Source organism: Poecile atricapillus, chromosome W (genome assembly GCF_030490865.1).
Source record: "Poecile atricapillus isolate bPoeAtr1 chromosome W, bPoeAtr1.hap1, whole genome shotgun sequence".
Classification (NCBI taxonomy): Eukaryota; Metazoa; Chordata; class Aves; order Passeriformes; family Paridae; genus Poecile; species Poecile atricapillus.
The window spans coordinates 67,900,332-67,914,946 of NC_081288.1; positions in this window are offsets into that span (position 1 = coordinate 67,900,332).

Consider the following 14,615-nt stretch of genomic DNA (forward strand, 5'->3'; position numbering starts at 1 on the left):
ACAAAAAAACTGCTTCCTTTAAAACATGCTGATGCGACCTGCTTTCTTGCTCAGCTGTAATTTTAGGGGTGTTCTCTGTCCCGCTTACAGTCTGAATCTAAACTAAGAAGGTTATGGGACACAGATGTGCCAAGACAAATAGTTTGCTTGGACCTTGCCACGTGTATTCAAGAGCATCCTTTCACTCCACCATCAAGTCTCTGCTTTACATCCTGCAAACTTCACACACACATACATACATACATACTGGAATGAGGCAATTTCTTTCTTTCTTTCTCAGCTACACTCACCTATCCCCCACGCTAACTTCTTTACCGCTTTTCTCTTGGCCTTGCTATGCATACTTTTCCTCTTAAGACACCCATTGTCTGGCCTACCCCTTCCCTACATTGCCTTGCCTTTCCTTTCCTATCCAACCTTGCATTTCTTTGTCATTCCTGGCCATTGTTTTCCTCTTCCTTCCTGACCCATCCATGTCCTTCCCTTGCCCTTCCTACCAGTCCAGTGTCTTGCACCACCCATCCCCCTTGCCACTTTGTCCAGTTTCCCTTCCCCTTTGTCCAGCTCCAATCTTTCATTTCCTTCTCCTTCTAGGACTCTCATTGCCTTGCTTGCCTCTCCTTTGTCTTGCCTGGCAAAGCCACCACTTTTCTTGGCGTTACCTTTGAACCTCTCCTCTCCCTTGCCTTGCATTCCCTTGCTCACTCGTCCCCCACCTGGAATTCAATACCCCTCTTTTTGCGGCATTTCTTCATCTTGCCTTGCCCTGCCTGCTTCTCCTAGGACTCTCAAGGCTTTCACGTACCTCCAGCGTTTCAGGAGCATGTGAGAGGAAGCCCAAAAGAGGTCACGAGCAAACACACCCATCTGTCCTGGCAGCTTGCTTCTGGCACCTATCCTTACATGTCTTGAATTTTGGACATAAAATTCACATTTCACCTTTGCGCTTCAGGACCAGAATGACAGTTCTTTTGTATACCAAGGAAAGCAGGTAATCCAAGTGTTTTAGGTGCAGATTAGAGATGGCCCATGTGAGATCAAGGCCAGCCAGAGAAGTCTGTCCTAGCCCCTTTTGTGTACCAGCAGTCTTTGAATGTACCTCTCATTTGTCTTGTTTTGGTGACCCAAAAGTTTCCTTGCCTTGCCCTGCCTTGCCTCCCTAGTCTTGCACTCCCTCCAGTGCCTATGCCCACACTTGACCTGCCTACTGCTTTCCTCCAGGGAAACCTAGCCTTGCCTAGGCCTTCCTGTTTCTGCCTGGCCTTCCTATGCCCATCCTTGCCTAGAAGTTCTGGGCCTTCTCTCACCTACCACTCCATTTGCTTGCCCCTCATGGCTCCAGCCTTGTCAGCTTCTCCCTTGACTTGCCTACAATTGCGCCTACACTTGGTTTGCATTGCAAAGAGCGGTAGGCAAGGCAAAGCAAAGCAAGGAAGGTCTTTCTAGGTCTTGCCAGGCAAGGCACACATAAGGAAGCAAGCAAGCAAAACAAGAGTAGACTAGCCACAGCATCAAAGGCAAGGCAAGGCCAAGTGACTCTGAGTGCCTTTCCTTGGCAAGTAAAAGATATAGTGACAATGTAATAGGGCAGGCGTTAAAGGTACCATGAGGAGGTATAGTCCAGCAAGATATTTATGTCGTAGACCCTTCTGTGCAGGAGCCATTGTTGGACATAGTACAGGACATGGCATACAGTTTGGCTTGGTAAGTTCCTGAAGGAGAATGGCAATGCTTTCTCATGGGAAGGAAAGCACGTAGCCCCAGAGTTGGAGGTGCAGATAAGAAGCTGTGTCACGCAGCTCAAGGACGACAGCAGCTTCTTGTGCCGGCATATTTGGAAGCACTCCCTCAATTTGTACTGTCATTCAGTCAGTATCCATCTTTGGAAGGCTGTCCGCCTCTAGTAAGAGTGTTCTGACACCATTGTATGGGATCAGTCACTGGATGTTTTGGATTTTGGAGGAGGGGATGCCATTTCTCTTGAAATGAGCTTCTTGTTCTTCTCTTTGGCAAAGAAATTAAGTTTGGATGGGCACTTTGGGTGGTCTCAGTGAATGTAAATGTTTTTCCCAAGAGGTTTCCCTGTGGGTTAGAGCTGTTGAACTGACAGTGGGAATCTAGACACCAAGTTGTTGAGCTTTTTGTCCTTGTAGCTTTAGTGTGTGAGTAGTCCCTGTTGCCATGCTGCTTGGATCTTGACTCTGAGACTGAAAGCTTAGGAGCGTAGAGCTGAAAAGAAAAGTGTCAATAGCAGGGTGTGTGTTCATTGTTTGATGGGTGAAGTTGAAATTGTAGGCAGCAAAGAACTTTCTCTCTCAGCTGGCACATTTGTTGAGCGGATGTCTTTGAGTTTGTTACCGGACTCTGCGAGAGTGAAAATGTTTGTTAGGGCAGAGGATTTCGTGTTGCCCTTTGAGTGTGGTGCAAAAGTGTTTGCACACTTGGAAGGGGAAGATCAGCAAAGTCTTTTTTTCCTGGCACAGTTAATTTGAGAGCAGGGACGTTTCCAACTGGGCTCTGTCCTTTGGAGCTGGCCTCGGTGCGTTTCCTTCTTTTGTTAGTCGACAGCGCCATCGTGTGGTTATTTTGATGAGCGCTGGCAGACGGTGCCAGGGAAAAAGCCAAGCTGTTTGCGGCTCCGGCCTCATTGGTGTAGGAGCAGCGCAGGGAAGAGCTCCGCTGGGGGTCCTGGCTCTTAGAGACTGAGAGAATGTGATCCTGTATGTAGCACAGAAGGAAGTGGAATTGTTTCATTGTGGGCTGTGCAGTTTATAAGCTGCAAATGAAAAGGCAATTGCAGCGCAGCCTCTTCTTTTCTGTGTGATCAGCTGCTCAACATGTAACTCGCACACACTGAACTGCATCCACCTCCCTGGAGATATAAAATGTGTATATCACTTTCCTCAAACTCTATGTATTACCTTGCACTCTAGCAGATCACAAACCGCTTCAAAACGTCCAGCAGCTACTCAAAAAGAAAAAGTCCAACAAAAAGCTAGTGCTGGCCTTTAGAGTGCCTTTGCAGTCCGTAAAATAGACGAAACGCACTAGGGCTTTGAATGCTTCTTCCCAACTATATAAATTCTCTCCAAGTGGCAAAGTCCATCATTACAGCAAAATTTTTCAGCTGGAGTTCTGACTGAGAGATGTGCCAGGACAGAAGGCATTTGCTGACCTACCCTTTTTCCCTGTGTAACTTGGTATTTGCAGTACAATTATTTTCAGTGTCGCTGTGTCCAAGCAGCTAGAGATTACACAGATAGAAGTGTCAAGAGAGATGCTGCTAAAGTACGCCCTTTATATAGCAGCATTTAAATGGAACACGACTCCTTGCTGCTTTTTCTTTCCCAGAGAGACCTGCTGTCAATTTTTTCACTCTGGCTTCTTGATCAAAAATGTCCACCTGAAATGTCTTACAGAAATAGGCTCCAGGTGTAAAAACCAGTACGGGGCTACATTTTCTGCGTGCTCCACATAAGTCACATCAAACTCACTCATCAAACTTCACTCTCTCCTTCCATTCTCCACTGCCTCTACCATTGTGTTCTCTGGATCTCAGAGTCTAAAGGCAGGCGCAATAGTTTCCACTGAGGGGTTGGAAGAGGTGTACAAGCAGCACAAATAGCTTCTGCGCTGCGCAGGCCATTTCTCTGCATTTTAGAGTCTAAGGGAAAGCGCTAGTGTTCCTGCGGAGAGCTGCAACAGCTGCAGAATATGTGTTGTCTTGGCACATGTTTGCAATCCACCATGATGGATCCTTAGTGAAACCAAACTGTGGTTCTGCTTCAAACATCTCACCCTGCTTGGCCACAAAGCTTTCGCTGACATGTCCCATTGCCTTTTTATTGCTGCGTTTCATTTTCAGAGTTTGTACGGAATCATTGCACTTTGCTTCTAAGCTGAACGTCGATACTGCTGGAGTCTCATATGTCCATTTTCTTCTCACACAAAAAAACTGCTTCCTTTAAAACATGCTGATGCGACCTGCTTTCTTGCTCAGCTGTAATTTTAGGGGTGTTCTCTGTCCCGCTTACAGTCTGAATCTAAACTAAGAAGGTTATGGGACACAGATGTGCCAAGACAAATAGTTTGCTTGGACCTTGCCACGTGTATTCAAAAGCATCCTTTCACTCCACCATCAAGTCTCTGCTTTACATCCTGCAAACTTCACACACACATACATACATACATACAAACTGGAATGAGGTACTTTCTTTCTTTCTTTCTCAGCTACACTCACCTATCCCCCACGCTAACTTCTTTACCGCTTTTCTCTTGGCCTTGCTATGCATACTTTTCCTCTTAAGACACCCATTGTCTGGCCTACCCCTTCCCTACATTGCCTTGCCTTTCCTTTCCTATCCAACCTTGCATTTCTTTGTCATTCCTGGCCATTGTTTTCCTCTTCCTTCCTGACCCATCCATGTCTTTCCCTTGCCCTTCCTACCAGTCCAGTGCCTTGCACCACCCATCCCCCTTGCCACTTTGTCCAGTTTCCCTTCCCCTTTGTCCAGCTCCAATCTTTCATTTCCTTCTCCTTCTAGGACTCTCATTGCCTTGCTTGCCTCTCCTTTGTCTTGCCTGGCAAAGCCACCACTTTTCTTGGCGTTACCTTTGAACCTCTCCTCTCCCTTGCCTTGCATTCCCTTGCTCACTCGTCCCCCACCTGGAATTCAATACCCCTCTTTTTGCGGCATTTCTTCATCTTGCCTTGCCCTGCCTGCTTCTCCTAGGACTCTCAAGGCTTTCACGTACCTCCAGCGTTTCAGGAGCATGTGAGAGGAAGCCCAAAAGAGGTCACGTGCAAGCACACCCATCTGTCCTGGCAGCTTGCTTCTGGCACCTATCCTTACATGTCTTGAATTTTGGACATAAAATTCACATTTCACCTTTGCGCTTCAGGACCAGAATGACAGTTCTTTTGTATACCAAGGAAAGCAGGTAATCCAAGTGTTTTAGGTGCAGATTAGAGATGGCCCATGTGAGATCAAGGCCAGCCAGAGAAGTCTGTCCTAGCCCCTTTTGTGTACCAGCAGTCTTTGAATGTACCTCTCATTTGTCTTGTTTTGGTGACCCAAAAGTTTCCTTGCCTTGCCCTGCCTTGCCTCCCTAGTCTTGCACTCCCTCCAGTGCCTATGCCCACACTTGACCTGCCTACTGCTTTCCTCCAGGGAAACCTAGCCTTGCCTAGGCCTTCCTGTTTCTGCCTGGCCTTCCTATGCCCATCCTTGCCTAGAAGTTCTGGGCCTTCTCTCACCTACCACTCCATTTGCTTGCCCCTCATGGCTCCAGCCTTGTCAGCTTCTCCCTTGACTTGCCTACAATTGCGCCTACACTTGGTTTGCATTGCAAAGAGCGGTAGGCAAGGCAAAGCAAAGCAAGGAAGGTCTTTCTAGGTCTTGCCAGGCAAGGCACACATAAGCAAGCAAGCAAAACAAGAGTAGACTAGCCACAGCATCAAAGGCAAGGCAAGGCCAAGTGACTCTGAGTGCCTTTCCTTGGCAAGTAAAAGATATAGTGACAATGTAATAGGGCAGGCGTTAAAGGTACCATGAGGAGGTATAGTCCAGAGAGATATTTATGTCGTAGACCCTTCTGTGCAGGAGCCATTGTTGGACATAGTACAGGACATGGCATACAGTTTGGCTTGGTAAGTTCCTGAAGGAGAATGGCAATGCTTTCTCATGGGAAGGAAAGCACGTAGCCCCAGAGTTGGAGGTGCAGATAAGAAGCTGTGTCGCGCAGCTCAAGGATGACAGCAGCTTCTTGTGCCGGCATATTTGGAAGCACTCCCTCAATTTGTACAGTCATTGAGTCAGTATCCATCTTTGGAAGGCTGTCTGCCTCTAGTAAGAGTGTTCTGACACCATTGTATGGGATCAGTCACTGGATGTTTTGGATTTTGGAGGAGGGGATGCCATTTCTCTTGAAATGAGCTTCTTGTTCTTCTCTTTGGCAAAGAAATTAAGTTTGGATGGGCACTTTGGGTGGTCTCAGTGAATTTAAAGGTTTTTCCCAAGAGGTTTCCCTGTGGGTTAGAGCTGTTGAACTGACAGTGGGAATCTAGACAGCAAGTTGTTGAGCTTTCTGTCCTTGTAGCTTTAGTGTGTGAGTAGTCCCTGTTGCCATGCTGCTTGGATCTTGACTCTGAGACTGAAAGCTTAGGAGCGTAGAGCAGAAAAGAAAAGTGCCAATAGCAGGGTGTGTGTTCATTGTTTGATGGGTGAAGCTGAAATTGTAGGCAGCAAAGAACTTTCTCTCTCCGCTGGCACATTTGTTGAGCGGATGTCTTTGAGTTTGTTACCGGACTCTGCGAGAGTGAAAATGTTTGTTAGGGCAGAGGATTTCGTGTTGCCCTTTGAGTGTGGTGCAAAAGTGTTTGCACACTTGGAGGGGGAAGATCAGCAAAGTCTTTTTTTCTTGGCACAGTTAATTTGAGAGCAGGGACGTTTCCAACTCGGCTCTGTCCTTTGGTGTTGCCGCCCATATTGCTTGGTTTTATTTAGTTCAGAGGTGGTTTACCCCAGTTGCTCCCCGGTCATAAAGAATGGTTTGTCCCCAGTTGCCCATCATTGTAAACCCTTCCCATTTTTCCAGATTGTTCCCCATCCATCACCCCAATCCTGCCCCTAAGCCCTGTCAATCTATGTGAACCCCCACCTTTTGTTCCAGTTCTTTCCTTGCCTATCATCCCTTCCTCGAGGCCCCATTGATTGTACAGTTGCTTTCCCCCCCCCCGGGTCCTTACCATTGGTCCTGCATATTGTAATCCCCACCCATAACCCCTCCGTTCCTGTTGTCCCATTGGTCACCATATGAGCTGCCCACGGTCCTTAAAACCTGGCGCATGGGGGTGCCCAGGGTCTCGGCTCAGACCTCTCCCCTGTGATCCCAGCCCTGCACCTGTTGGAATAAACTTGTTCCTGGGAAATCGGGAGAGCTTGAGCACTCTTTCTCCCTTCGTCACAACCCGTGTCGCCCTGTGAGCCACGACGCCAGAGCGCAGAGGAGCTCTGGAGGTTCCAGGTTGAGCCTCGCAGTGCTTGCCTGGTTCCCCACTCCTGCCGCTGACATCGGCCACAGCTAGCCGAGGCAAAAGGGGCCGAGCGGGCAGCGACAGTTGGCGCTCAATGCGGGGCCTCTCGTGAGGCGTGGAGACCCCCGGAGAAGTCGGTGAATCTACGCACTTGTGTGGATTTTACAAAAGACTGTGAGCGGCAGCTACCCCGGTAGAGCAGACTCATTTCTGTCGAGTACCGCTCCCGGGGATCGAGGCGGCAACCGTCGACGTGCCGACGATCGCCTCGGGGTTTGTGGACGTCTCCTGCAGCACCTGTCCGGACTTGGGTGAGTAGCCCCCACGTGGGGGACGAGGGGGTGTGCAAGTGTGTGCAGCTCCCCCTGCTGTGTGTTGGTGTGCAGCTCCCCCTGCTGTGTGTTGAGAATCCCTCGGGGAGGGAGTGTGGGGTAGCCCGTTCGGACCCGTACTTTTACTTTGTTACGTTTGCCTTTAGCTGCAGGGGGTGGTGGGAACTGCTGTGCTGGGGTTAGAAAGATGGGCGCACGTCTGTCAGCACAGCAAAAAAGAGTTTTCTACCAAGTTGTGGGTACCCTTGAGGGAGGGAGTAGACGGTTTTCTCGTGGGAGGGTGAAACAGTTTGTGAGATGGCTGTTCCTGCATTTCCCCAACTTCACCCCAGACAGAGCAAACACCGTAGAGTTTTGGAATGAAGTCGGAACAAAGTTAACAGAGTTAGTGAATGAAGGAGATACATCGGCTGACAAATTTGTAACATTGTTTATCTTAATTCAGTCTGCCGTAATAAAAGAAAAAAAAATGCAGGAGCAACAGCCACAAACTGCCCCAGTTTCCCCAGTTTTCCCATCCCCGTGTTCCTCTCCCCCTGATCCCGAGTTGAGGGAGACCTGCGGAGCGACCTGCAGGGCAAGTTGTCCTGTTCAGGGTTCCCCCAAGGGTAACAGGATCCCTGGCTCCCCACGTCTCTCCCAGAACCCCTGCCCTGGTAGCCCTGGCCAAGCTACCAGAGCACTTTTCCATTCCCCCGTCTCCCCAGTTACAAACCCTCAGCTAAACATTTCCCAGGTTGCAAGTCCCCAGTTTTCACCCTCAGATCCCCGTGCCTCAGTTTCCCCCAGTTTCCAATGTTCCCCTGTGTTCCCCTACCCCTCTCCTAACCCTCAAAAGGGCTCCCGGAGGTCACAAGATGGCGGGGACCACATGGCTGGGACCTTCCCTTGTGCCTCTTCTCCCCATAATCCCTTTCAGACCCCCAAGAACAACCCTTTCGTCCATGGCTCCACCCTTTCTCCCTACCCTAACTCCACCCAGTTCCCCTCGAAAACCTCCTCCTCCTCAGGGGCGGGCCCCTCTGAAGTCATGCACCTAAACCCCGCCTTTTCTGATTGCCGCTCCTTCCCCTTGCCCTCCTCCTCAGTCGGTCCTCCAGTCCCGCCCCCTCCGACTCCTGGTTCTCACGCCCTTTCTTCCGGTTCCCACGGTCCCACATCCAGTTCCCATGCTTTGGGAGCTGGAGATGGTAAGCCTGGAAGCCAGAACCCGGAACAGGTAGAAATCCCCATTGCCGCACCGGTGACTTTTCGTGGAAGGGGTGGGCGGTCCCGGGAATGGGAAGCCCTCTCCTTCCAAACTAAGAAGGAGCTGTGCAAGGCACAGAAGGAGTTCGGGAGGGGTAGCGAATATTTTAAAGGTCTATTAAAAGCTACCTTTTCTGCGAACGAAATGGTGCCCAGTGATCTGAAGGAGTTGTTTTCCTGCCTCCTTTCCACAGCTGACTTCAGGTTGTGGAAACAGGGGTGGAAGAGATCATTAGAGACCATCCTTCCAAGCCTCTTGCACAGTATTGATGGATGTATAGATGGAGTCCCTCTGACTTTAGATCACTTGTGCGGTGAGGGAAATTGGGACAAGCCAGAGGAGCAGGCCAGGGTATTACCCCGGCCTGTCCTGATTAAAGTCATGGAGGCCGCAGAAAAGGTTTTCAATACATTACCTGAGGAGGGACCCCAGATAAATTTAATGAGTATTTTCCAGCTCCCTAATGAACCTTTTAATAAGTTTATCAATAGATTGCAAGCCCAGGCAGAGAAGCAAGTAGAAGAGGCAAATCTACAAGAACAGCTTGTATTAGAAGTGGCGAAAGCCAATGCCAATGACATTTGTAAACAGATAATTTTCAGTTTGCCTCTCTACCCAACCCCGACACTAGACATCCTCATCGAAGCCTGCTCCAAGAAGGTGCCGATGATGGGGATGTCCAGAGCCATCCCACCGCAACAGTTGAGACAAGCGCCTACTGCAGCAGTGACGCAGTTTCCACCATCACCAGCGCGTCAACCACTGTGTTTCCGCTGCAGGCAACCTGGACATCTAGCTAGGGACTGCCCGGCAGGGCATCCTAGCCAAGGGAGCAGTGCGGGGGCGAGGGCAAGCAATACAATAATAAAAAAAAACTAGGGGAGCTGCGCGAGCCTGCCCCGCGCGAAGCAATAAATGGGGCAGGTCTCGCGGGGGAGGGGGGCTTTTTACATCAGGCTTGGACACCCAACCGGACGCGACATCTAACCACCACCAAGGACATCCTCTTTCGAACCCAGCACTGGACAGTAGTTGCTGTGGATCCACTGGAGGGAGGCAAGAAAAATACTGGATGTGACTGTAAGTACATCGCCATCGGGGACACTAAACACACACCCCCAGAGATTGAGATCTCCCCGATCACCTTCCCAGAGGGTCCGGAAGATCTCATCCTCTTAGCGCGCTGCATTCACCCACCATATTTTCTCCCGAAGGGGCAAATCATAGCCCAGTACATTCCTGTCCCGGAGGGAGTCCCAGTGGACGACCACGCACCAGGCGTCTACTGGACAGAAGTAGTGGGTGAGGACAAACCCATCGTCGATTGCAGCATCAAGCAGGGTGCGGAATCTGTCCATCTGAAGGGTCTGCTTGATACGGGGGCAGATGTAACGATCATCCCCCAGAGGAGATGGCTGTCACATTGGGAGCTGCAACCTGTGGCAGGGAAAATTCAGGGTATAGGGGGTACTCAATTAGCGCAAGTATCAAGGAGCGTAGTGCAAATTATGGGGCCGGATGGGCAATTGGCAAACCTGCGCCCATTTGTTGCGGATTTTCAGGTTCCCTTGTGGGGGAGAGACCTTATGTCACAATGGGGGGTAAAGATCGAAATCCCGAAAACCCCTCGGGATTTTTAATAGCGGCCACTGTGGAGCGCCCCTTCCAAAAACTTGATTGGACCACTGATGAAGCAATCTGGATTGATCAGTGGCCGCTTCGAAAAGACAAATTAAGGGCGCTCAACGAGCTCGTGGAGGAGCAATTATTAAAAGGTAATATTGTAGAGACTACCAGCCCTTGGAACTCCCCGGTATTTGTTATCCGGAAGCCGGGGAAAGACAAGTGGCGGCTCCTTCACGACCTTCGTGCCATCAATAAGATCATTGTTGACATGGGGCCCCTCCAACCAGGGATGCCTACCCCAACGATGCTCCCCCGAAATTGGGATCTGGCCGTAATTGATATAAAAGACTGCTTCTTTCAAATTCCCTTGCACCCTGATGACGCCCCACGGTTTGCCTTCTCGGTGCCCACCCTCAACCGAGAAGCCCCAATGAGGAGATTCCACTGGCGGGTGTTGCCACAAGGCATGAAAAATTCACCCACCATCTGCCAGTGGTATGTCTCCTCATTGCTGTCTCCCGTGCGCAAAGAGATGGGGGAGGTCATCATCCATCACTATATGGATGATGTCCTAGTGTGCGCCCCCCATGACGATCTACTCACCCGATCACTTGACCGAGTGGTTAAAGTTTTAACAGCTGCAGGCTTTCAACTCCAGGAGGATAAAGTTCAACGGATGCCACCCTGGAAATATCTGGGTCTGCGGATTGCTGAGAGGACTGTTGTGCCTCAAAAATTAGCAATAAACAGCAATCCGAAAACCTTGTCAGACCTTCACTCGCTGTGTGGGACCTTAAACTGGGTCAGGCCTTGGCTGGGCCTTTCCACTGAAGACCTAGCCCCCCTCTTCACACTTTTGAAGGGGGAGAAGGAGCTGAGTTCTCCCAGGACCCTGACCCCAGAAGCGAGGAAAGCCCTGGAGAAAGTAGAAGAGGCGCTTGTCGAAAGACAGGCGCATCGGTACGAACCGACCCTGCCTTTTGAGTTTATTGTGCTCGGGAGAATGCCACACCTCAGTGGGCTGATTTTTCAGTGGGACCAGGGCTCAAAGGATCCCCTCTTAATCATAGAGTGGGTTTTCTTGAGCCATCAAAGGTCCAAAAGTGTCACCCGGCCAAAGGAGCTGATGGCTCAGCTCATCGGGAGAGCTCGGGCCAGGCTTCGGGAGATGGCTGGGTGCGACTTTGCATGCATTCGGGTACCAGTCAGCTTGTCTCGGGACAAAGAGTCCCCAGATAAGCTGACAAAAGAGATGTTTAATCAGTTACTTCGGGAAAATGAGACACTCCAGATTGCTTTGGATAGTTTTGAGGGCCAAGTCTCTGTTCATGCCCCTGCCCACAAATTTTTCAATTCCAAATTCGAACCAATTCCAAAAGAAGTACGGAGCAGGAAGCCCCTCAAAGCCCTGACTGTGTTCACTGACGCATCCGGGGCATCTCACAAGTCTGTGGTGACTTGGAGAAATCCTGAGACTCAGCAGTGGGAAGCAGATGTTCAATATGTGGAGGGATCTCCACAGGTTGCTGAGTTGGATGCAGTCGTCAGGGCCTTTGAGAGGTTCTCTGAACCTTTCAATTTAGTCACTGATTCGGCCTATGTTGCAGGGGTGGTTGCCAGAGCAGAACACGCTGCCCTGAAGGAGGTCTCTAACCCAAAATTGTTCGAGTTGCTTTCTAAATTAATATATACTGTTTCCCACAGGAAGCAACCATTTTTCGTGATGCATGTGAGGTCGCACACAGATCTCCCCGGCCCAGTAGCCGAGGGAAACCAGATGGCTGATTCCCTCGCTGCCCCTGTTTCCATGGCTCAGCTCCCCGATCGGTTCCAACAAGCTAAGCTGAGCCACCAAATGTTCCATCAGAATGTGCCTGGCCTGGTCCGCCAATTCCACCTGCGGCGGGATCAGGCCAGAGCCATTGTGGCCACATGCCCCCATTGCCAGACCACCGTCATGCCCTCTCTAGGGGCGGGGGTGAACCCTCGAGGCCTGGGGAGCTGTGAGGTGTGGCAGATGGATATAACTCACATTCCCGAATTTGGCGGGCTGAAGTTCGTACATGTATCCATAGACACTTTCTCAGGGGCAGTCTTTGCTTCTGCCCATACAGGAGAGAAAGCCGAGCATGCCTGCAAACACCTCATGCAGGCTTTCTCTGTGCTGGGGGTCCCCAAAGAGCTAAAGACAGATAATGGCCCAGCATACACTTCCAGAAAACTGGAAGAATTCCTGCAGAGTTGGGGAGTGACACATAAGAGAGGCATCCCACACTCCCCCACCGGCCAAGCGATTGTGGAGCGAGCCCACCAGTCGCTCAAACGCGTCCTAAAACGTCAGTGGGATTCAATGAAAGGTTGCGCCCCTCAGGATAGGCTATCAAAGGTGCTGTTTACTATCAATTTTCTGAACTGTACTGATACTAATCCCAATCCTCCGGTGGCACTGCACTTTAACTCCACCAGCAACTACGAGCTCCAACATCGCCCTCCAGTGCTGGTCCGGGACCCAGAAACCCAAAAGATCATGGGTCCATTCGATCTGGTGACCTGGGGGCGAGGTTACGCTTGCGTCTCCTCGCCCCAGGGACTAAGGTGGATCCCACAAAAGTGGGTGAAACCTTATGTCCCAAAACATCCTACCAGGCCACCAGATGAGCAAGAGGATGTCGCTGCGTCCGTGCAGGCCGCCCCAGTAACCCCCGAGGGCGACGAGGAGGGAGAATGTCTCGAACCCCTTTTCTCTATTGATTTTTTGCTCTCCCTTTATGTTAACTGAAGTATTTGTTTTCCTTTATTTTCAGAGAGCCATCAGAAGGATGACCACCCCGAACGTCGCACTGGCCACCGTGCTCCTGCAGGATGGGGTGTCTCCGGATGGCTCTCTTCTGTTATAAGGACCATATTATAGATTGTTTTTGTAATTTTTTATTATTTTAGGTACATTCGCGGTGTTGCGGAAGTGTTTAATTCAATCCATCCTTTCTTTGTTATCCCCCCCACGGCAAGTTAACTATGTTGATGTAAACCCTCCTCCTCCTCCTCCCTCTCCCGCTCCCGAATGGCTTGCTGTACCCTCTGCTCCCCTAGACCCCACGCCTTCCTCTGTTTCTTAAAAGGAAAGGGGGAGATGTTGCCGCCCATATTGCTTGGTTTTATTAAGTTCAGAGGTGGTTTACCCCAGTTGCTCCCCGGTCATAAAGAATGGTTTGTCCCCAGTTGCCCATCATTGTAAACCCTTCCCATTTTTCCAGATTGTTCCCCATCCATCACCCCAATCCTGCCCCTAAGCCCTGTCAATCTATGTGAACCCCCACCTTTTGTTCCAGTTCTTTCCTTGCCTATCATCCCTTCCTCGAGGCCCCATTGATTGTACAGTTGCTTTCCCCCCCCCCGGGTCCTTACCATAGGTCCTGCATATTGTAATCCCCACCCATAACCCCTCCGTTGCTGTTGTCCCATTGGTCACCATATGAGCCGCCCACGGTCCTTAAAACCTGGCGCATGGGGGTGCCCAGGGTCTCGGCTCAGACCTCTCCCCTGTGATCCCAGCCCTGCACCTGTTGGAATAAACTTGTTCCTGGGAAATCGGGTGAGCTTGAGCACTCTTTCTCCCTTCGTCACAACCCGTGTCGCCCTTTGAGCCACGACGCCAGAGCGCAGAGGAGCTCTGGAGGTTCCAGGTTGAGCCTCGCAGTGCTTGCCTGGTTCCCCACTCCTGCCGCTGACATCGGCCACAGCTAGCCGAGGCAAAAGGGGCCGAGCGGGCAGCGACACTTTGGAGCTGGCCTCGGTGCGTTTCCTTCTTTTGTTAGTGGACAGCGCCATCGTGTGGTTATTTTGATGAGCGCTGGCAGCCGGTGCCAGGGAAAAAGCCAAGCTGTTTGCGGCTCCGGCCTCATTGGTGTAGGAGCAGCGCAGGGAAGAGCTCCGCTGGGGGTCCTGGCTCTTAGAGACTGAGAGAATGTGATCCTGTATGTAGCACAGAAGGAAGTGGAATTGTTTCATTGTGGGCTGTGCAGTTTATAAGCTGCAAATGAAAAGGCAATTGCAGCGCAGCCTCTTCTTTTCTGTGTGATCAGCTGCTCAACATGTAACTCGCACACACTGAACTGCATCCACCTCCCTGGAGATATAAAATGTGTATATCACTTTCCTCAAACTCTATGTATTACCTTGCACTCTAGCAGATCCCAAACCGCTTCAAAACGTCCAGCAGCTACTCAAAAAGAAAAAGTCCAACAAAAAGCTAGTGCTGGCCTTTAGAGTGCCTTTGCAGTTTGTAAAATAGACGAAATGCACTAGGGCTTTGAATGCTTCTTCCCAACTATATAAATTCTCTCCAAGTGGCAAAGTCCATCACTACAGCAAA